We start from the raw sequence: 23,127 nt of genomic DNA on the forward strand, positions 1-23,127 counted from the left end.
ACTGTTGATTTCAGAAACCTCTTTTAATTTTGATTTGACATGGAGATTTCACAGATGTTTTTCTACTGAAGTGGAATGAAATGGAAAATGCTTATCAGCATTTACACTTTACTATTCTGCATCATCTTACCTCTTGCGACTCCCTTGCCAATACAAAGATAACCCCTAATACCAGAAAATCTGGATGAAAGAAATAGAAGGGATGTTGCTCGGCAGGACATAAGAGTTCATAGGGTTACTTGGGGGAATAATTCTTGGCATTTCTTTTGTTCTTTTTTTTTTTCATGAAAATAATTGTTTATCAAGATACTTTTTTTTTTCTTTTTGCACTTTAAATAACAAGCCAATCAGAGAGATAAATGATATCCTAGCTTAAACTTTGAACACAGAACTACTTTGTCCTCGGCTAACCTTGTCTCTTCTTCAGGGTATTTTACCCCACAGCTGTCATATCTCCATATGAATTCCCACTGAGACAATTGCTTTAACTTATACGTGAGGTTTGGTGAGCACACAGGTGGTGGCGCCAGCTAAAAAAATGTGTCTGTCCTCCATTAACTTCAGTACAGTGTGGACAACACTATCAATAATTCAGTCAGGACAGCAGCTTCTCCCCCTTCTCATGGAATGAAAGTTCACAGTACCGGAGCTTTCTCCCTTGGGGACACTGTAGCTTTTTACCTGTAAGTAAATGCAGATCCCATCCTTTAATTTTCGCAACCTCTATCTAAATCACTGGGGAAGATTTAGTTCTTAGCTTTTAATTACCTGAGTACACTTTGATATGTTCCTCGTCCATCTATATTGTTTAGCAGACCTCTACAAGTTTTGGGAGATGTTGCCCGATTAAGGAGATGAGTACCATGACTGGTAGCATCTGCTGAAGAAATAGTACAAGTGTTACGCCTGCAGTGCCCTCCCAGTCTCCAGTGATTGGTAGTTCCCAAGCTTTCTGAGATATCTGAACCCTATATTCTGCAATAATCACCAAAGTTTTGCTCTCTTTGAAAATCTCTTTGTAAATATAGTTTCCATGACATCTAGGAACACTGAGTTACACTGTGTAACTTCTTGATACTCACAGAAAACTACTTCTTCTGATTTGTTTTACATTTGCTACTTTTAAAATGCCATTGGATAAACTCCAGCTATTCTGGAGAAATTGGGAAAAATGCTAGTGCTGTTAAAGCTCACTTTGCTGTTCAAATAGCAAATGCAATATTATGAGTTAGTAAGGCCAAGGAACCAAGAAGAAGACAGAAAACATAATTACATATAGCAGCATAAATCTGTGTTGTAACCATATTTTAATACAATATTGTGCAGAGACGTTCTTTACGATAAGGGTGACGGAGCACTGGAACAGGCTGCCCAGAGAGGTTGTGTGTCTTTTTTATGGAGGTTTTCAACACTCATCTGGACACCTACCTGTGTGACCTATTGTAGGGAACCTGCTTTAACAGGGGGGGCAGGACTTGATCTTCTGAGGTCCCTCCCAATCCCTGCCATTCTGTGATTCTGTGATAACAAGATCCACGATGCTTTGTATGTCTGTTTTGGTGTCTTTGAAAATGTAGGGGTCTGCTTTCTTTTGCAAAGATGTTTTGATGTTTGTAAACACTAAGCAGTGCATATCCTTGCCCTAATCTTCATTGATATTTGACTATTTGCTTTGTTTTCTTGCACAGATGCATGCTGACATCAGGATACCATAAACACACGATGATAGTCTGTGAAATTAATGGGCCAGGAACACAAGGCCACAGAGTAAATTTCTTACTCATTCTGGATTACAGGCTGATCAATTGTGCTGCATTGTAGCTGTCCCTGCTGATATGGGAAGTTCAGTATTCAATGAAATACTTTTTTACAATATTGTTACAGGCATGTTTGTTTTAAAACAGCCTGGCACGGCTTTGTTCTCTCTATACTTTCTGATTGATTGTATTCACTGCAGGATTAAGATGCGGCATTTGAAGCAATTTAGTGATTGAATTGAAAGGTTTCTGTAAAAAAAAAATCTCTTTTTTTTTTTTTTGGTCAAGAGGGAAATGGAGAGCCATGTACCTTAAAATACTATTTCATGCAATTACATGTGTTATATGCAGTGATATCTCACCATCTTCCAGTAGCCTTTTATAATAGTAGAAAGAACACAAGGTTTTTTGATCCATCCACCTTTTTGCTGTAACAAAACTCAGAATATTTGAGTCAAATGATGATGGTGTCTGTTCCTTGAACTTAAAACAAGAATCTCTCTTAGGTGCTACTGAGTAAGACCTCATTCTCTATGAGACAGAAGGTACAGCTGCGATACAGCTGCCCATACTGAACCAGGTTTCAGTCTCTCAGACAATGGGCAATGATATCAGGACTATACCTATCAGCAGTGCTATTAAACACTTTCATTTTCTTTGAAGACACTGCTAAAAGTCTGTGCTCCTAATGCCTCTTGCCTGCAGTCTACCTGTAGTTGTTTCCCCAGAAGACAGAAGTCAGGAGAGAGATTTTCAGCTGTGTGGGGATGTGCTAGTAGGGGTACAGGAACATCTTATGGAAATCTCACTGGAACACCCTAGGCAGAGAGATCACTTTTAAAGGCCTAAGAGCTCCTAAGCACTTCAGGCAGAAGGCTGCTCAGTCTCATGTATATGTTACTTAATCTTTGAACAATCTTTCTGGAAAACTGCAGATGCTTCTGGTTTTCTTTTCTTCTTTTTTCCAAAGTTTAAAAATGGGCAACACATTTTCAAAAGAGACACATGACTTTCAGATGTGCTGACCCATTTTAAATACCTTACTAAGTCTCACCTTCCAGATGCAAGATGTTACTTGCATCAGTCCTCCATGACTGTAAGTAGCAAAAGCCCAAAGTGGTTCAATTCAAAATCTATTTTCACTTCAAGATCATAATTCACTGCAGCCCAAAAGAAAAAGTTCTGTTTTTCACAAAGTTTTATTTCTTCTTGAGAAAGGATTCTCTGGCATTTTATGATCTGCTTCTCCATTACCATTTGTGGGAGGAATGATTTAGCAGTACTGACTTGTAAATATTGATCGCATCCCATGGAAAAGTAATTAGTGCTGATTGCATCACATAAAGAGGACAGTTTATTGCACAAAATAGATTAACTGTTGTCATGAAAGCTGTATTGCTGCATACATTAAATAGCACTAATGCACGGTTTTCTACACCTGCACATTCTGTATTTAAGCAAGCTAAAAAATGTATACCCTATCATAACGCTTATTTTTCTTTTAACCATTTTATCTGCTGATTGAGGTCATTGCTCTTGGACTGAAGCAGACCAGAGGAGATTGGCTCTCCTTGGTGGCTGCAGTGCACAGTGCACTCTTTCTCAGGGACAACTGTCCTCACTTTTGTACGAGCTGTAGGCAATGTTCTGACAGTTCCCACAGGTGGCAATGAGAACAGAACCATGACCCCAGCTTTGAACAGCGTATATCTGAGGGCAGAGCTGGACAGCCCTCAAACCAGCTGATGCCATTAGCAGCTTTGTCAGATGCTCAGCCTAACTCAGCTTTCCCAGATGAGTGTTTACATTCTCACGTCTCAGCTGGTGGGATGGAACATGCAGTTTTCTGTCTCTGTGGAAAATTTCCAGAGTTCAAACCACTGAAAGCAGTGGTGGTCTATGTCAGAAGGATTAACTTCTGCAAGGAAACGAATGGGGCTAATGCAGACAATCTCTTGAACGTGCAAGGTGACGATTTATTTCAGATGCTCAGAGGCTAATTAGACATTTGCTAATGCATTTAGACATAGACCAGTATGTAGTGCATTGAAACAAACAGCAATGATCATGTCTGCTTTGCACTGACCAGCTGGTGCACAGAATCAGAGAAAGAAGAACATTTCTGACTCAGAGGTATTTAAATTGCCATAAGCATGACACTAGAAGAAAAACCCCACAAAATTTCCGCATATATAAGGCAATTTGAGAAGGAAACAGTAAAAATAAGTGAGGTGCAAGACATTTGGAAGAACACAGAAACACACTGTACCTTCCTTTAAACCTCCATATGAAAATCATCAACAGTTAAATCTGTACCTTAACTTTCTCCTGCTTGTGACAGGATTATGTTGCAGCCCAATGACAAATCCACTTGGAAGTTCTAGTCTGATTTTTCACGTTAGCTTAATTTTAGTAGTTAGGGTCAAGACTCAGATTGGTAGTAACTCTCAAATACAGTCATTTTCAAGTTGTTCCATGGTCTGAACAACCAAGGGCAGAGGGCAAAGGAGATACATATGTTCTCTGGCATCACTTGAGTTTTTCCATCTCTTGGAACACAGCCACAATGAACACGATCCGTTGAAGCAGTGTAAGAGCTGGGGGATCAGTAAGGACGCAGATTAAAAGAAAAATGCACCAGAGACTTGTTAGGGTTTGCATGAAAGATTCCTAAGTAGACAGCTGAAAACAGTGTGTTATGTCTGCCAAAATAATGAAGAACAGATTGCAAAACAAATTAATAACAAAGGGCAGCATCTGGGCAAATGTGGCTATCTACACTTCTGATTAATTCCAAGGGGGAAATATGACAAGACTATAGAACTGAACCAGAATATATTATAATTCTAAGTTCCTCCTCATACACTTATAAGCCTGCCAAGCTCTTGTTTCTCAGGACATTGCTCAATAGTAGACAAAATAAACTGTCACGTGGATAAGATTAACCACACTTTGTTAACCATGAGCCAGTTCAGTTAAGGGAAAGTACCATCCACAGGTGGACAATCATCTTGGAAAAGAGCTTGATGTGAGATCTGGGAAACAGTCCACCCAGGAAGTCTGAATTCCACAAAAGGTAAGTTGATGGAAACAATAATAATGGATCGATTCACTTGACACAAGGCTGATAAAGCTAATACACTGAGGAAAAGCAAAATCCTTCATGGGATGTAGGTTTACGTAAGAAATAATGCCTTCTGTGAGGGAATCAGCATGCATTTAAATAAGAATGGTTTGGCTGGTATGGTTTACAAACACTTCTATTAGGCTTTGAAAAGGTGTCTTAATAAGTGCTTTTAAATACATGCAGTTATCAAGGGATATGTAAGATAGAGATTAAAATTTTATAAAATGTTATCATCATCTTTGAGAAAGGATAGACATACATGATCAGTTTTCAAAATGGAGGAGGTCATCCGTGGCATCCATGCTTTGATTGGTGGGGTTAATGAACGGTCCTGGAATAAACGGGATAATTTAGTACTGAGACAAAGTTATCCAGTGGAGTACAACTGACTACAAAAAAGTATCTCATTAAACTGAGTAGCTGGTGACTCCTCGGCAAATTAAAATCAACAAAAAAGAAACCTTGGTGATATGCATGCTGTGCTCATGCCTATATATGGAAACTACTGCACAACACGCAAAGCTAGCAATGCAGTATCTGTAGGTAAACATTAGATATTAACTGTAAAGAGAATATAGCACTGATTCCAGAGCAGAAGGACTTCACATACAAAATTTGACATTCAGAGTACGACATAGAAAAATAAGGGGCTTTTTCTTCTTTGAGGGACTACTTAATGGAAGAAGTTAGTTAATATACTCTCAACTAGACAGAATCCTTCCATTTTCTTTTAAAGTTTCCTGGGGATTCACCTCAAGTTACAAAAATCAGAGTCACTCTTGAGAAAAAAAGAAAAACAATAAATAAACCCCAACAACAACAGCAAGACCACCAGCTCCAAAATTCCTCCTGTACCAATTTATTTATTTCCATTTACCATGCAGAGGGCTGAGCCCCTCCATTTCTTTATAAGGAAAGTTCCCTAGAAGGCTAGTTTTTCAAACAGCACAAGATCACATATGATAGGACAGCTTCAGCTTAGAATTCTAATAAAGATTTAGATTATATGAGATTACGTGGATTAAAATTGAAGAGAATATGCTGGAATTTGCATGCAGAGCCTCAGCAAGAAAAAAGTCACACTGAACTCAGAGCAGCTGTACTGACTTAGAGCAACGAGTGATTCAATCCACTCATGGTCACCAGAGCAAACAGAAATGCATATGCTACACAGCTATTCCAACACTCATTCCTGTGCTGCCATGGATTAACAACACACACACACAGAAATAAATAAATAAACAGAAGAGAGCTAAAGATATTAGAGTTATATTAAAGTAAACTGTCACTAGTGCTTTCTCCTTCCCTCATAATTTAAAGATTATTTTTAAGTGAGTTAAGCACTTGCAGAAAATAGCAGATTTAATAGCTATAATCAAAAACTCTTTATTCACAAACATGCAAATTGGTGAGTTGGAATGTGAACATTATCCATGTATTACCCTCCTGCTTTGCTTCAGCTCTACAGCCTTGAAGCATGAGAGAGAATGTGCCTCCCTTAAGCTGCCTGCAGATGAATGTGATGTTATTCTTTCAAAGACTACCATGTCTAGGTTTACTTCTGTAGAAGGGTCTGGGCTGTGGTTTCCTTAAATCAATATGATGACAGTCCTCATGCATTAAAGATTGTTTTTCTAGGCTGTTCTATAAAACAGCTTTTTACCCATATGATCACATTTAACTCAATTGCTAAACCTGCCTTTATATAAAAAAAAAATGTGATGACACACACTGCATTCATAACTCCTTTTAGCTGGAACACTAACCCATTGTGAATACTGAGCTGTGGCATGCTCCTCAATGCCCTGTAGTAATAAGAAGCAGAAGTATCTCTTAATCCTGCTGTCCTCAGAAAAAAAGTCAGTCCTGAGTGTCAAACTTCTGCAAGTCTTCTGCACAATTCCTCACACAAAGAGAGACATACACCTGCCTTGACAGTCATACACATGACCCAGGCTTCCCACTGGGCTCCTAGTCTTTTTGAGTTGATTTATAGAGATTCTCTACAGAGTTCCTTTCCAGCATGTCAGCTCCTAACCTGTACTGATGCACGTGCTTATTCCTCCCCAGATGCAGGACCTGCTCTTGTGGAACCTCCTTAGAGTCACCTCTCCAGCCTATCCAGGTCTCGCTGAATGGCAGCACAGCCTTCTGGTGTGTCAGCTACTCCTCCCAGCTTTTTATCATCAGCAAATTTGCTGAGGGTGGACCCTATTCCTTCATCCAGGTCATTGCTGGAGATGTTGAACAAGATTGGACCCAGTACCAACTGCTTGGGAAACTATTTCTTTTCCTTGTTTACCTATTGAAATTGGAACAGAACACGCGAAGTTGTCTGCTTTCAGAACTGTTTCTCCACAATAGACCTCAAATATTTCTGTCTAAGAACAATATCCTGCTGTTTTTTCTCTTTATATTGACATTTAAATCCCTCAAGGATGACTGAAGAAACAAGAGCTTCTTCCATCATAAAGATTCTGCTCTGTAAAGAAAACAAGAAAAATAATTCACTATGTAACTAGTAAATAGGAAAAGAATGTGCATTACATATAAAATTAAAAGTGCACTAGAATTAAATCCATGAATAGCCAGGAATACTGATTAAGTCACAGAATTGTTTTTTGCTTCTTCTTCAAATAGATGTGATAGTTATACAGGGCTTCACCTTACAGCGTGCATCCCAACTTTCTACTAAGTTCTCCTAAGCACTAGAAAATCACTTACCCTTTTGGCAGGTAAGCTGTGTAGTCTGAACACAGAACTAGCGTGCTTTGTCTCTCTTGCCTTGTTTGGAAACACCAAAAGTTTTCCACTTCAGTTTGAGTTGACTGAATAATTTTCTTCTTGACCTTTTTCTCAATCTCTGCTTTTCACAACCCACCTTTCTTGAGCATACTAAGAAAAAACTTTAGGTACTCAGAAAAGGCTTTTCAATAAACAATCTTCTACACCAGTAACTTCTAGAGATCAAGAGATGCCTTCAGAAAGTTGCCAAGCAGAAATCAACTCTTAGGTTACAAATCTGGTCTCTATAATGAGCATAAAAAAAGAGGCAATAACAGGATCAGGGCTGGGATTGGGAATCAATGACCAACTCTCAGACAGTATCCCTGTCTGAAATGTTCAGTTAGGTCTAGATGCAGCAAAATATTTGCTCCTCTCCACTTAAAAAATATATATTTTTTTTTTTTGAGCTTGAAAATTACAAAGTAGTGAAAAGTAAAACAATCTAAATGTCAGCAGCTCGTAAGTCATCTGTTTTTCTGGACAGGAGCAACATGATGAGCACTCAGACAATCCTATTCACAAGGCTTGGTGAGAAGGTTGTGCTTGTCCTCACCCCTACAGAGATATACAGCAATCATAATCAAGTCAGTCCCTTGTAGATGTAATATCAAATATTTCTGTTCTCATGTCATGAACCAGTAAAATCTGTTCAGGAAAGGAGCCCAGCAGGAAGGTATGGATCCCACAGGCTTGAAAGCGGCTAAATCTATTATTCTGATTTAGCTCAAAATACTTCAAAGTGCTAAGGTCTGAAATGTATAAGGCTGCCAGTGAAAAACAGGGAAAATGACACCTGGTAGCTTCTCTGACAAATATCTTAGAAGAGGTTTGCAAAGCAAACTTCTTAGAAACTGCTCTTTCACGGTGCATATTTAGAAGCGTTAGGAGCAGAACTTGCACACTTTCTTCTGAAGTTCTTGAGATCGGTCAGCCTTACCTTAGCTCTCAGCTGCTGATTTACAATAACCTGTAACACTATATAGTAAAGGCATTATTAGCTATCATGACCACACTGATTGTGGAAAGCAAGGCTCTTCTGTCCCTCTCTTTTCTACAAGGATAACAACCAGTCGCCCACAGACAGAATGGTTTGAGAAAGAAAGAGCAGTTTTAAGCAGATCTCTGCTGCCCTGCATTACTCCCTGCAACAGATGGATGCAAAATCATTTTACTGAACATAATTTATTCCACATACATAAGCAATCCTTTTGAGCATCTTCAGCTGTAAGGCTCAGCTATCCCTGGATAATGATGTATACAGACACATTATATTTGTAGGAGGGAGGCTTGGTAAGACATTATGAAACACATTTTTCAGATGCAGGATTTGGGAATCTGGTCCTTAAGGAGGGGGACTAAAATCCAAACTATGATTTTTAAGGACTAGCTGTGTTGATGCACATAACAGAGAATATTGGTCATGTTTTGATGTAACTTAAGTCTAGTAGAAAGAAAAAAAAGTGATAGAGACAGTTCCCATTTTGCTGAACACTTGTGCAGGTGTTTGAGGAAGAAAAGATTTTTGTTGTGAATCAGGAGGAATCAGTTCTAGAATATCCCCCTTACTGGTATTTCTGGTGTAAATCAAATCTGAACCAGGTGGACTTTAAGCTGTAAGCATTCTGATATGTGTATTTATTATTAAAAATGATAATTTAAAAAGAAAACCAAAACTTTTCATATTTTCTGTGTTAACGTTGTGATCTCTAAGCTGACTACTTAGCCTAGAGGATACTCCTGAAAGATAAAATGGATCAGAATCACCTTATCTACTAATTCTTTCGTGTTTATAGGGTTGAAAGCCCCTTACCAGCAGGTACAAGAGGAGTAAACTCTGCAGTAAACTATGATACATTATCATTGCACAAAAAATTCCCCCTTAAAGAGGAACATCCTTGGACCTGTGGGGACTGGTCCTGCCATAGAGAGGGAGAATACTAGTAAAACTATTTTGTTTCCTTTCAGCTGGAAGAATTCACAGCAAAAAGGAAGTGGAAAATGGCTTCCCCTTCATATAAAGGAGAAAATGATGTCCAGACAAAAAAACTCTTAACTAAGTTCACTCTTCTACTGAGGAAAATTATCTGTTGATTGGAGTAACTCACATGTTTTATACTGTTCTGGATGAAGATACTCAAGCTAGCCCAACATGAACCCAGGTGGGGTAAGAATAAATGTTTTCTGACTTATGTGTCTTGCAGATATGTAACGCTTACTGCCTTTCACATTTCTAGAAGTCTTTACAAGTTTAGATTTCTGCCCCAATCTCATAATCTGGATCACTCTTCAGAGAAAGCTGAATTTATACATAGTAGAGTCACAGAACAGTTTAGGCTGGAAAGAATCTTTAAAGATCAACTAGTTACAACCCCTGTGCTGCTGGCAGAGACTCTTCCACTACGCCAAGTTGCTCAAAACCCCATCTAAAGCAATTTCTTCATGTGGCCTTGGAAGCAGTCTCTCCCTGCTCCATTTTTCCAAATTCAGCACAGGAATGCTAGCACTGAGTTAACTCACAGAAGGAGAGGAGAAAAACTGTGTCCATGATTGTGAGGTGTCAGATACTGTTCTATGGAGCTAAGCATCCAATCACTCAGTTAAAGAGTACATTTCATCTCGGAAGTAACAGATAAACTTCATAAGAGAGACTCTGAAGTGAAATCACCATTTGCTTCTCCCTGTTCTTTAACCAGATTCTTTGTCTGTTCTGCCCTAGGCAATGTCAGCAGTCACTAGTCATTGCTGTGACTTCACCTAATGTGTTACATAGCTTCTGCTAGGAGAATTGTTAGCATTGCAACAACAGCAGCACAGAGCTCACACAAAAGTCATTAGAGATGATGACTGAATACTTGTGTGGCTGGTCTGTGCAGAACTTCGTGCTATCACAACTTCACAGCTATCCATACTGAGCCAGGTACAACTAAGCCGTGCTGGGTTTAGTTTGTACAGTTCCATTGAAAGAAGCTGAAGATTAGTACAAGCCAAAATCTGTACTGATTTACATGATATGAAGTGCCACTAACAAGAAGAAATTGCCCTGTATTGTTTAATTTGAGTCCTTGGAATGTAAGTGGAACGGACATGTTTGAGAATGAAAGGAAGCGTGTTTTGTTCCCCTGCCACTCTTTTAATTGGCAATTTGTGATATAAATCACAAGAATAATGACAGATGTGATTCTTTCCCCACATTCAATTTTCTTAGCCAATAACTAGGGAAATAATAAACCAAATTCTATTTCAAGTCATATTTGGTGCAATCTCATTACATTGAATTATATTAAAGAACAAGTTCCTATAAAGCAGTCACACTGCAAGCTAACAATTAAGAACCAGGATTCTAAGGTTCTACAGTTTAAATTATTTTTTTCCCTTCAAGTGCTGTAGTTTGAAAGCAATTGCTACAGCTCAGAAGTTTCTAGAAGAAATTAACTATTCAATTCTGTTCTTAGGATATTTTTTTTTTACATGTTTTCCTAAATAAAGCATGGAGTTATCCTTCGGTTTTTGTTTGCTTTCTTTCTCCCAGTGTTCTCACTTTGCCTTTTCATTTCTTTTCCCCATTCTGCCTCTCCTTTGTCATTCTTTCCTTCACTGCTACTCCCTTCATATTCTGCTACCAACCTGCTGTGCAGTTGTTGCTTGTGCCACTTTGGATTCAGCTTCTCAAAGATGAGAAGAGAGAAATTTCCAAGGAAAGGATTAACCTCATTCAACTTCAGCTGGATCTACAGCTGATGATACTTTCAGAAATCTATTTGTCATTCTTGGAAAAGAAATAAGCACTTTTAATGAATGAGTTCTTCCTTCACCAAAAAGAGATGTACTGGATTGCCTTATGCATAATGCTACAACTACCAGATCCTTAATGGACTTATCTATGGGGGTAAATATAACTGACATGCATTCTCAGGCTGTTTACATGTGCCATGGAGAAGTGCTTGTTGTTCTGCACAGCTCTAAGAAAGAAAGAGAAACAGAAGCAGATCCCTTCCTGACAGCTGACTGATTGCTCAGCACTGTACAATAATGGCACTAAAATGGAAATAGACAGATGGATCATTGTTAAGGTTCCCATACTAAAAACAACTTCAAAAGGTGTAAATCTAATTTCATGTCTATCTGCAGTCAAAGGGAAACTACCTTAGATAAATACATTACTGCTCCATTACTCTACTGATACAGTATTGTGCATGCTAGTGTCGTATTTTTATACAATAGCTTGAAATTTATTAACTTACACTGTAGATGCTTTGTATTCCTATGACAAAATAGTCTTCAAAAATTTTAAGTTTTTTAATCTTTTTATTTTTTTTTTTTTGGGGGGGGGGGGAGCGAGGGATGACGTTTGCTCTACCAAACAGTGATTGTAACAAAACTGATCTGTTATGGATGTTACTCTAGTGACGTGCACTTATACATGAATTTGTTTTTAAAAAGGAGGAGAAAAAAAAAAAGCAAAAGAAAACACCAGTTTTAGCTTAATCTTAATGTCTGGTGTTCATCATGCTGAAATTATAACTATTACAGTGTAGGAGAACAATGACTGTGATTTTTGAATGAGCCTTTGTTTGTGCTTTTTGTCATGTTACGCAGTGAACTATTTTTAAGGTCTAATCAGTGATTATTTTTCCAACTCCATGTTTCTGTACGGAATTATTTCACACAAGGACCATTCTTAGCAGTTTTCCTCTGTGATGGAATATCATGAATGTGAGTCATTATGTAGCTGTCACACACTGACCAAAATAAAATTACAGATCTGAAAAATACAATAAAATTAAATAAAGCTCTTGTGAGACCCCATCTGGAGTACTGTGTCCAGGTCTGGAGCCCCCAGTACAAGAAAAATGCAGAGTAGTTGGAATGAGTCCAGAGAAGAACTGCTAGATCAGAGGGCTGGAGCACCTCTCCTATGGAGAAAGACTATGAAGAAGGGCTTGTTTAACTTGGAGAAGAGAAGACTTTGGGGAGACCTCATTGCAGCCTTCCAGTACTTGAAGGGCACTTATAAACAGGAGGGGGAACGGTTGTTTACAAGGGTAGATAGTGATAGGACAAGGGGGAATGGTTTTAAACTGAGACGGGAGGTTTAGGTTAGATATTAGGAGAAAGTTTTTACTCAGAAGGTGGTGAGGCACTGGAACAGGTTGCCCAAGGAGGCTGTGGATGCCCCATCCCTGGAGGCACTCAAGACCAGGCTGGATGTGGCTCTGGGCAGCCTGGGCTGCTGGTTGGCGACCTGCACACAGCAGGGGGTTGGAACTGGATGAGCACTGTGGTCCTTTTCAACCCCTTTTTCTATGATTCTATGAAATATTTCTAGCAACAGTTGGATCTTGAATATTCAGTTCACTCAGCCAGAGAAGAAATAACTGCAAAAGATAATAACATTTTAACTTTTCATACACAAATGAAATTGGAGGAAATTATGACAAAAAAAGTAGACTCAAAACTCAGACACTGAATCCCTTGGAAGAAACTAGATAATTAGTAACTGCAGCAGTGTGTTCCCTTACAGACAAATGGACCTCAAAAGAAGACCAGAAGTATACTTATGACAAAGCAGTTCAAATCATGAAACAAAGGCATAAACCTAGTTCCAGAATGACAGTTAAGGAGAGCATATTCAGTAGGCATAATTGAGCATCCAAACAGCTACATGAGCTGAGAGGTCAGAAAGTACTGACAATCTCTTATGTACCCTCTATACTACTGGATAGCTGTTGTCAACCAAACATTTAATAGATGTTGAAGTCGAGACTGTTTGAAGAGTACTTTAAAATATTTACAAAGGCTAAATCTTCAGGAAGTTATTTTTCTCTGCCTTCCTTCCAAAACTGAACAGATGGTGAATGCTTCTTAGCTAAATATGCTGCCAAACATTCTGGCAAAGTAGTCCAATACATCATAACTGATCTTTCCCTTCTCCCCATGCACTACTGCACCAGATCCTGAAGACTGAAAGGTGAAAGGCAGCTTCAGTAGCTAACAGCCAACTCGAGGGTGGAGCTTCCTGCACTACACATAGCTGGACATACATTTTATGTATCACTAATAAGTTATGTCTTGGGGAAGCTGAACAGATGCGCACTAGAAGTTTATATTGATAAAGGAGAAAATAAAATGGTGATTAACAGTATGCTATGCATGAAAGATTTTTTTGTTTTAGCATCCCAATGTCTTGGCTAAGAGGACACATGAATTAGAATAACCTAAGGGCCAAAGCTAAAAACATAACTGTGTGCTATTCAGTACTGTGAGAAGTTCAACAGACGTCAAGATGGCTTTTGCAACCTTCATCACAATAAAGACTAACAAGTATCTATTCAGACGCTGGGCTTAGAGGCTGTATTGCTTTTTTTTGTTTTTACCTTTGTATTGGATGCAAGTAGTCAGATGTAGAAAACAACATGGCACCAGGGATGCTTTTTGTGAGAAGAGGCCCAGGGCTGCTCTGTGCTGGATATAACAATTTCTAGCTGGCTCCAGTGGCTTACCTCATGCCACAGCGCATCAGCAAAGCTGGCGACACCTCTGTGAAAATGTATTTAAGAAAAGAGCATTATTTAAGAAAACAGCAGAAGGAACACCAAGGTCTGAGGAGGAGGAAGTGCTCTGTGGTGGAGCAGATCTTGCCGAGTAGCCCATGTAGGAGCTGCACTGGTGCACATAGGTATTCCTTAAGTAACTTATCTCATGGAGAGCCAAGGTAGGAGCAGGGGAAAAGCATCACAAAGAAACAGCAGAGAGAAACTGTTGTGTACTGAATATAATCAATACCACTCTCCCTTTTGTGGGTCATGGCTTGGCTGAATTGCCATGAACTCACTGAGTGTGCCTGCAGCAATAACAGTGAAGAAGAGAGAGGGCTCGAGTGGAGCTAAGCCTGGCAGAAGGGGAGAGGAAAGGTGCCTCTGTTGCATGTTCTAATGTTTATCTGTTTCCAGTCACTAAACATGAAATAATTATTTTAATCATCAGCGATTTAAATTCTCCAAGTTGAGTCCATTTTGCCCACAGCAGTAACTGGAAAGCGACCTGTCTTCATCGTAACACATAAGCTTTATCCTTCCTTATTTTCCCTTTTTTCTCCCCCTTGTCCCAATGAGACATGCAGGGAGTGAGTGGCTGGGTAGGATTTTGGCTGCTAGCCAGGGGCAACCTGGCACCACCTTCAAACAACCAGGCGGGTATTTTTTGTTCTTTTTTTTATCATTGTGCTGTGCCCTATCCCATCCCCTCCCTGCTCTCCCTCCTCACCCTAGTTGCCCTTATTTGCTTTTTTCATCTTTACTCTCTTAGAATCTTTCAGTTCAGGTATACCAGTAGATGGTCTCTTCAGAACAAAGAAAGAGAGCTAGTTGTACCTTGAGGGCTGACTGACTGTCCTTTTCTTTTGAAAATACTGTATGAAGGATCTTCTGAAAGATTTTACCATCAAAAAACATCGCAGAAATCCTCATCAGATCTGAGTTAATGGCTAAAATGCTGGTACAGCATGCTGTTTCTCACCTCCAGGAAAGTAGTTTCAGCAGGAGTGTGCTAAGAGAACTACTGTCTGGCAAACCTGAAGGCAGATTAAAAGCATATCTTATGTTAACTTTCTATCCTAAAATGAAGTATTGTGCACCTACTCAAGCACTCAGAATCACCCTGGATTTGTTTTTTTAATGTGAAATCATATGAGCAGCAGAAGTTCAAATTCAAGATCCCTGAAATCAATGGGCTTCACATGACAGCTCAGAAAGACACCAGAGGAAAGAAACCATGAGTTCTCTACCTGGGGAGAAAAATTTCCTGTGTTTCTTTTAGCAAGTTCTCTAGATGCTGCAATTTTGCCATTGCTACTTGCATTCATTCTAACAGAGTACGCAATGGCTCAGATAAGTGCAATTTTTCGTGAAGAAGTTGAGCAAATGATAACTGTTTTGGACCATGGCCCATCTGCTCTGTATTCTTTACATAATTGCGCTGCTGCCTATAAATCAGCAATGCTTAAAAGTGGATTAAAATCTGCTTGCATTCTCACTACATCTTTGGGTCAGCATTATTACTAATGGTATTTACTATGGTACTAATGGTATTACTACGGTAGTCATAACTATATTTTTTCCTGTGCACCATAAGTTATATTACCAAATTCCCACCAATTAGATTTGGAAGTTATTGAGACAGAGAAGAGTTTATTCTCTCGCACAGCTATCATAACAATTTCCAGCGTTGTGAATAAATGGTCAGACTTCTATTTCTTCGGAGCTACTGCTGTACGAAAAAAGGGATGACCACATTCCTTCCTCAAATCCAGATCTGGTGTCATGTGCGAACCTGACAGCTGCCTTCTCCAGACCATTGAAAAAGACATTAAAGAGAATATGCATAGACACCTGAGGCACTTGTTACCAGACACCAGAGTATGACCCATTGGTTGCTACTCTCTTAGATCAATTAACCAACCTTTTTTTTTTTTTTTTTTTAATCTTTCAGTTTGTCTGGTTATCGTATGGTATCTAAAAGTTTCTGTGGGTGAGGGAAGTGAGAATAGGCAGAGAGAGCTCCAAGGCTTGATTTCAAGTGTTTCAGCTAAGGACATGGAAAAAATTCACTGTCAGTATATATTCTTACAGTTACAGAGATCTGTGGCCAGACAGGACTGTTCAGTCCTCTTAAATATGGTCCAGAAGACAACACTTAACATTAACAACGTCAGCTTCAGGACAACAAAACTCTACACAATATAGGTACAAAAGCCATGTTTCACTCCTTTCCTTAATGTTGCTCTCTGGAGAAAGCATATCTTTGTTGAACAAGACTACAACGACTTATTCAAAAAGTCCTGTTTGACACACTGCTATAGCCAGGGGCCTCCTGATAAACTAGAATAAAAAGGGCACTGTCCAGAAATTTTGTCTTAAGCATATTGTAGAAGATTCACATCCATCACCTGTTCATCCCTGTGGCTGTATGGAAGACTCAGTCTCACATTTGTTCTACATCATCTACATCCCTCAGTACAATTTGTTACATACCTTTTCATTTCAGTTACTGTTCTTCTAGATTTCTAAGAAAAATGGATTGTCATTTCTGTAAAGCTCTGGTCAGGAGAAGTATCTTTCTCATTTCAGTATGAACAGATGGCTCCGAAAATACTTTTTAAACTTGTTCATTTTCTATAGATCTTGCACAGACAGGCAAAGAGGAAAGCAAGCTGCAAGCAGCAGAAGTAAAAGCAGACACCACAGCATGAAGAATATATTGTATAATTTGCTGTAAAGTACCTTTCAGGCATAATCATAGTTGAAAAAATTGAGGAACAAAATCACATGCAGTAGATATTTTTCTCTCTGTCTTTTTGGAAGTTGCAGGCTTAGAAACAGTTGAAAAGCTGTTGGATAGCTAAGTATAATCTAAGTGTTCTTTTATGCACTTGACTTTTTCAATTTAGAAGTGTGAAATATCATTAGAGTGTTAATGTTTCCAAAGCTTCAATGGCAGCTGCACAGGTGGTGGTAAATAAAGTGACTGGCAAACAAGAAGTCCTGAAAGCTAGGAAGTTCTAAAATCTGTATTGGAAGATAACAAGATGACTTGAACATGGTATAAGCTATCTACTTATGGAAGGGATTTTCAAATGTAAGAGTAGATTAATCTCAGGAAAAAAAGCCATGACAAGCTCCAGTCCAGTGGCTGCAAAGTTACGCCATGCTGGAGCTGAAGTAAATTGGAAAATTGGTAACTAGCAGCAGTAATGGTAATTATCCATTGGATTCATTCACATGTGGATCTGAGGGGTTCCTTAAGCTGTGTGCAACTGTCTTTCTAACAGACGTACTACAGACTGAACAGCAACTCGTGGCTGAATTCAGAAAGCATTGCTGACATTCTTCATCCTGCACAATTTTCAGGCTTGGAGGCGGTTAGTCCTAACTTTTCACGCCATCCTTAAATCACTCTCACCCTAAAGGAGTGCCTTCCCTGTTCAGATACTGATGAGCAAAACTTTCCAGCCTAAGCAGCAGGCCTTCTCTGCCCACTTCCCAAAGCTGCACCGTTTGACCTCTTTAGGATTACATATGGCTTTAATTGCTCATAAAAGGTTTGTCACTACAGATTTAAGAAAACAGAGAAAAAACATCAGTTTTCTTCACCATTGACTCTCATTATACCCAAACTCACTCCCACTACATTCCCATTTTCACAGAATTTGGGGAAAATTAGAAAAAAAAAACACAAAATTGAGCAGAGATCAGGAGAAAAACAATAGAGCACCTTCCATGGATTTCAAAGTAGAAAGTGGAAGTAGACTGATGGTTAGTAACAGATTTGATACTTCTTAGTGACCAATTTCTAGCTGGCAGACAACAGCACAGTTTCTAAGGTTTGTTACAGTAAATCTCCATTTTCACAAGCGCATCTAAATACAAATCTTAGATGTGCTAAAACACTACAGAAAGCAGGGGTTATATATGAAAGCAAAAGTGCTGGTAGCAATTTAGTTAGCTTCAGTCATAAAATGGTAAAATGGCCTGTCTCACTCTGCAGGGTACCAGCCCACAGAGGAGAGAAATTCCTTATTTGTATATAAATGCTGAAGCTGAGACTGAAGCATATTAAAAGCAGGCAATTATTTTCTACACCTAGGCAGACCAATCCAACATTACATTATAAAAACAGAATGAAAACGTAACGTTGCAAATGGCTGCAGTTTCACATCAATGAACAGATCAAACCAGCAAAACAACTAGGAGAAAAGCATTGGACAGTTACATCAACACTGTCAATAGAATAATTCTCCAGATTGGTTTGGATTAGGTAAATACTGTTTTCATGCATTCATATTTTATATGCTTCAATTCTTCAGAATTTAACGGTAAATCAAGAAACTTTGACTGTGTGCTTTCCAGTTTTTTTGTTTTGTTTTGAATATGATATGGCTTTTAAATTACATGACAGAACTGCCTGCAAAATGCTGTGGTCACAGAGGTATACTCTTCATTCACTGTGGAGGGCAAATTAAGGTAGGTTTAACAAGAATATGTAAGGAACGTAAAGTACTTCACAGCCATAGCATGCCTTGAGAATAACTGGTCTGTAAAGCCGAGTATTGGTCTTATATGCAAAAGGAGAAACATTCTATACAATAATTTTACTCCATATCTGTTAGGAGGAACATGGCATCTACTGCAGTGTAAGAATTCTGTGGACTTGCAAGTTCTAAGTAAAAACTGCATGCCTATTAGTGACTTACCCAGTCCCTGGTATGATAGTTGCTTACTATGGTGTTTTCAGTTGCTACAGAAAGGCAGAGGAAAGGTAAAGATAATAAAACCCCATAATTCACACCGCAATCAGTTAATGCTGCTTCATACCCATAAGGCACTAGGTTGTGAAATGACAGGTCTCAATGCAGGCCAGCAACCTCAAAATTAGGTGCTGTGGCACCTTTCCTAAGACCTGCCACTGACTGACTCCACGTGCCTAGACATGCCAACTCTTAGCTGTCTTACGGGTTATTATAAAGTGAAACCAATGTCACTTAATTTTTAGCTGTACAGCAGAGCAACGGACCAGAAAGGTGCTGTGAGTTTCATTTTTCTACTTCAGCAGTTGAGACACACAAATGAACAAACATGAAACAGGAAATGGAGAACAGGAGTAGGGATTGAGGTGATTTAACAACACTTCTGTGAAAAGGAAGTTCACTCTTAATTTTAGGTCTGCTACATAGGAAAATCCTGCAACTGAAACTGCGCATGAGGAAATACAGAAAGGACAGTCCCTGGAGGGCCCCGTGCTACCTCGGTATTGCTACCAAAGAAAAACTTGAGCAAGCTTCAATGTAAAGTCATCTGTGCACTGTAAAGCATTTATTTACTATTTTAAATGTACATTTCTTGGCTTGTATGCCAAGAATAGGAAATAGGCCAGATGACTGCAGAACAAAATTCATAAATAAACAAGAACTTACTTGGTGGCATTTGCATTTAAAATTGAGAAGTATTTGTGTCAAGGAATCTTATTTCTTATATGTAATAAATCAATTAACAATACTGCAGTTTCTCAAGGAAAACGGCCTGGCATTTTGTCAAAAGGGATCCCTGAGGACACAACGGGAAGATCACAGCTGTACCATCTCTCTTCTCCCATAGGGGAACCTACAGCCCAGTTATGGCATACGGGATAACACTTAGGGACAGAATCAGAGCTATAGAAAAGCACAATATTTCCACTGATTTAATGATGGTATCTTAATTAGGCAGACTAATATTTTTTCACTTTAGGGTTCTTTCAATTGCTTTCAGAACTGGCAAAGGTTTGGCTTGTGCATTAAATATGAAACCTTCCTCTAAGCAACCTGCCAAAAGTAGAAAGCTGAGATTGTTCTTTATTTTCCATGTAGTCCTTACATTTTCTATAACAAAGACGAGATTTCCTCTTAGCATGTTTTTCCTGAAACCAAGTGCTTTTGTGTGTCACAGAAGTATCAACAAAGCAGTTGGGAACAATTTAAACCCTTTTTCTCATGTTTATCCATGTGACCAACAATAAATGTACTAGAAGTGATACGAAGCCTTACTTCAAATTTACAGTATATACGTATTTCCTGGATAGATACTGACACTAACGGATTGACGCTTGACGGATGCTAACACTATCTGAAGAAGCCTTTTTATGTTGGCCCAACTTCCAATCGTTCATCAAATTACTGACAGAGAAAAATGCGTTTGTTTGTTTGTTTTTTTTAATTAAAATTGTAGACTAGTTCTATATATGTCATTACTAATGTTGCTTAGAAGCATCTGCAGCATTAATTTCCCTGCAAATTTATGTGGAAGATACCTGTCTGGAGCAGAAGCAGAAGGATGATTGGTGACCACATGAACAGTCAGATTGATTTAGAATAATCAGCTATAAAATCACCTCTGAATTTCTTAAAAACAAAGTAAATGGAGTTGGAATTCCAGTCTTAATGAAAATCACTGGAGTATAAGGTCACCTTCCGAAGAAATTTAAGCAGAGGTGGCTGGCCAAGTTCACACCGCAGACATGGATGTTATGACCGCTCTTAGAAACATTGCTACTATGTAGCTAATGAATTGCTCCAAAATCAGCAGCTCTGGCTGAAGTCTCAGAGGCCTTAAGGCAAAATGAGCCTTCAGAGGCCACAGACTGAGACTTCGAACTACTCAAGAACAAGAGGGAGCAACACACCTTCATAAGGGGATCCAGTCCCACCAGCCTTCCTCCAAGCACACCTCAGGTCTGACACCAGTCAGATGTAACTGCACAATGTACCTATTTCTTCCTAGCAGCAAACGGAAAAGACAGATTCCTCAAACAGAAGCATATCAGGAGCGTTCAGAAGCAGGAGGAACCACAGTGCTCACTGTGATGATGACAGGCTTGCCACTCACATTGTCACTTAACAGTAAGCAGCAGCTAGAGGAGCCACGGAGCAGCTGGCTGAATAGCTGGATCAAAAAGATGTCACAAGATGATTCCAATTTAGAGAAAAGTACATCTGTGCTTTGGGCAGAGCTCTGCAATCCCAGTTCTGCAAATCTTCAGTCACACATTTTCATGTATTTTCCTGAGAGGTGTTTTTGATTTAGTTGTGTTGAGCAGAGGGACATATATAACATATTTTTTATGTGTTCAGCTGGATGGATGAGTCAGCCTTGCACTCCTCATTCACCTGATACACACAGCTGTGCACCTTAGAACTGGGCCTAGAATATGTATTAACTGCCAAAAGAGAAGTGGGTCCATGGAACAATATATTCTGTAGTGCAGACAGCTGAGCAGTTCATCTCTCCTCCTTCATCACAAAAAATACAGGAGTCTTTTCTTCTTCAGACATTAATCAGTATGAAAAATCTCAGAATAATAGGCATGCATATGATTTTGTTACTCCAAATAAGTGCCTCCTACATGTCTTCTCCCATGGGTTCCAGCCCATAGATGTACAATTCCCACCGCAGTTAATTAAAAATGAATTTTGATAATGTACAGTGATTGCATAAATAGATCGAACAGAACTTTCTCACTTTCAGAGGGTGAGGCATAATTTTGCTGTTGTTTTGTGAACAACTCACTTTTAGGACTCAATGATATATAAACCTTGTGCATATGAAAACTACTAAGCACTATCTTACCTTTAAGATATCTAGTCCAAATTTGGCTGCTATCAGGGACACCATACATGGTCTTTCACCTGCTGACAGAAGCCAAGGCTATTGGATTCTAAACAGTTCAGCAGAAATCTCAATGACTATCCTGTCGTTTACTATGGATAGAAATACACGTCTGATCTCTCTGCTAACAAACACTTGTCGTGGCAATGGGATAGAGAATGAAGAGGCCAGAATTCTTGCAACTTATTTCATTTGAGAAGACCTGATTTCAGTTTGGAAGGTGGCTATTTGAAAAGCAGTGCTGGTAAGACAGATGTTCAGATAGTGGAAACTCTGCAAGACACAACTGGAACATTATCAGCTGAAGATGCTCCCTGTTTAGGGAGCCATGCAGAGCACACTGCTCTGCAGGAAGGTGCCTTGGAATACAGTGATTTTTCATGTACTTCATTCTAGGCTCCTTACAGGGTGATGTGGCATATTTAAAGAATGGCAGAAGGATAACTGAAGCCCAGGCCTTGTGCACCTTCACCATGTGTTCTCTTAATTGCTATTCTCAGCATTCTCAGCCAGCTTCCCCAAGCAGACGCAGAATCTCTGTGATAAGGCAGCATAAAAATAGCCCGAGTTTCCCTCAGCATGGAAGGAGACTTCTTTGTTTTTCTCAGTAAAAGAATAAATTATTTCATGATGGAAGACTCAGTTGACATAAATACTTTCTCTGCAAGTTTACAAATGGAATGTACAAAGCTGCAATCAGACATTCAACTCAACAACCTGACTGTGTCTTTTTATCGTAACTTTATAAGCCCAATCTGACCAGAAAGAAATGCCTCTAAATTCACAGTCATGTCTTATTCCTGTAATTGTTTTTAGCTGTAGTCACATTTCTGAGAAAGTGTTTTCAATTACAAAGCACTGAAAGAGAAAAATTTCATAAAGAAATCTCTAATGAATATCTGAACAACTTAGTGAGAATTACAGACAATACCATCAAACCAGACAGATGCATCAGTGTCACAAAAACAAGGTCAGATATCCCGATGGATATCCTGCCTCTCCCTCGGCTGCCTGTGGGGTGTCAGCACGCTTTGCTCCTCCTCCACCCCAGGCAGCTGCAGGGTGCTGGAGAAGCCCCTGCCCCCACTGACCCTCTTGCTACATCCTTGCCACTGCCTCCCAGAAATGGCCGCAGGCCCCAACTGCCAGCCGCCATGTTTGGGCCTGCAGTGGCACTCAGAATCCTGTCGCCATGGGCACCCAACTGCCCGCAACCGCAGTCCCTCAGCTGACGCAGCAGGAGACAGCAGCACTCCAGACT

Source organism: Lagopus leucura, unplaced genomic scaffold, assembly GCF_019238085.1.
Source record: "Lagopus leucura isolate 7727_CA_CO unplaced genomic scaffold, USGS_WTPT01 Super-Scaffold_100157, whole genome shotgun sequence".
NCBI lineage: Eukaryota > Metazoa > Chordata > Aves > Galliformes > Phasianidae > Lagopus > Lagopus leucura.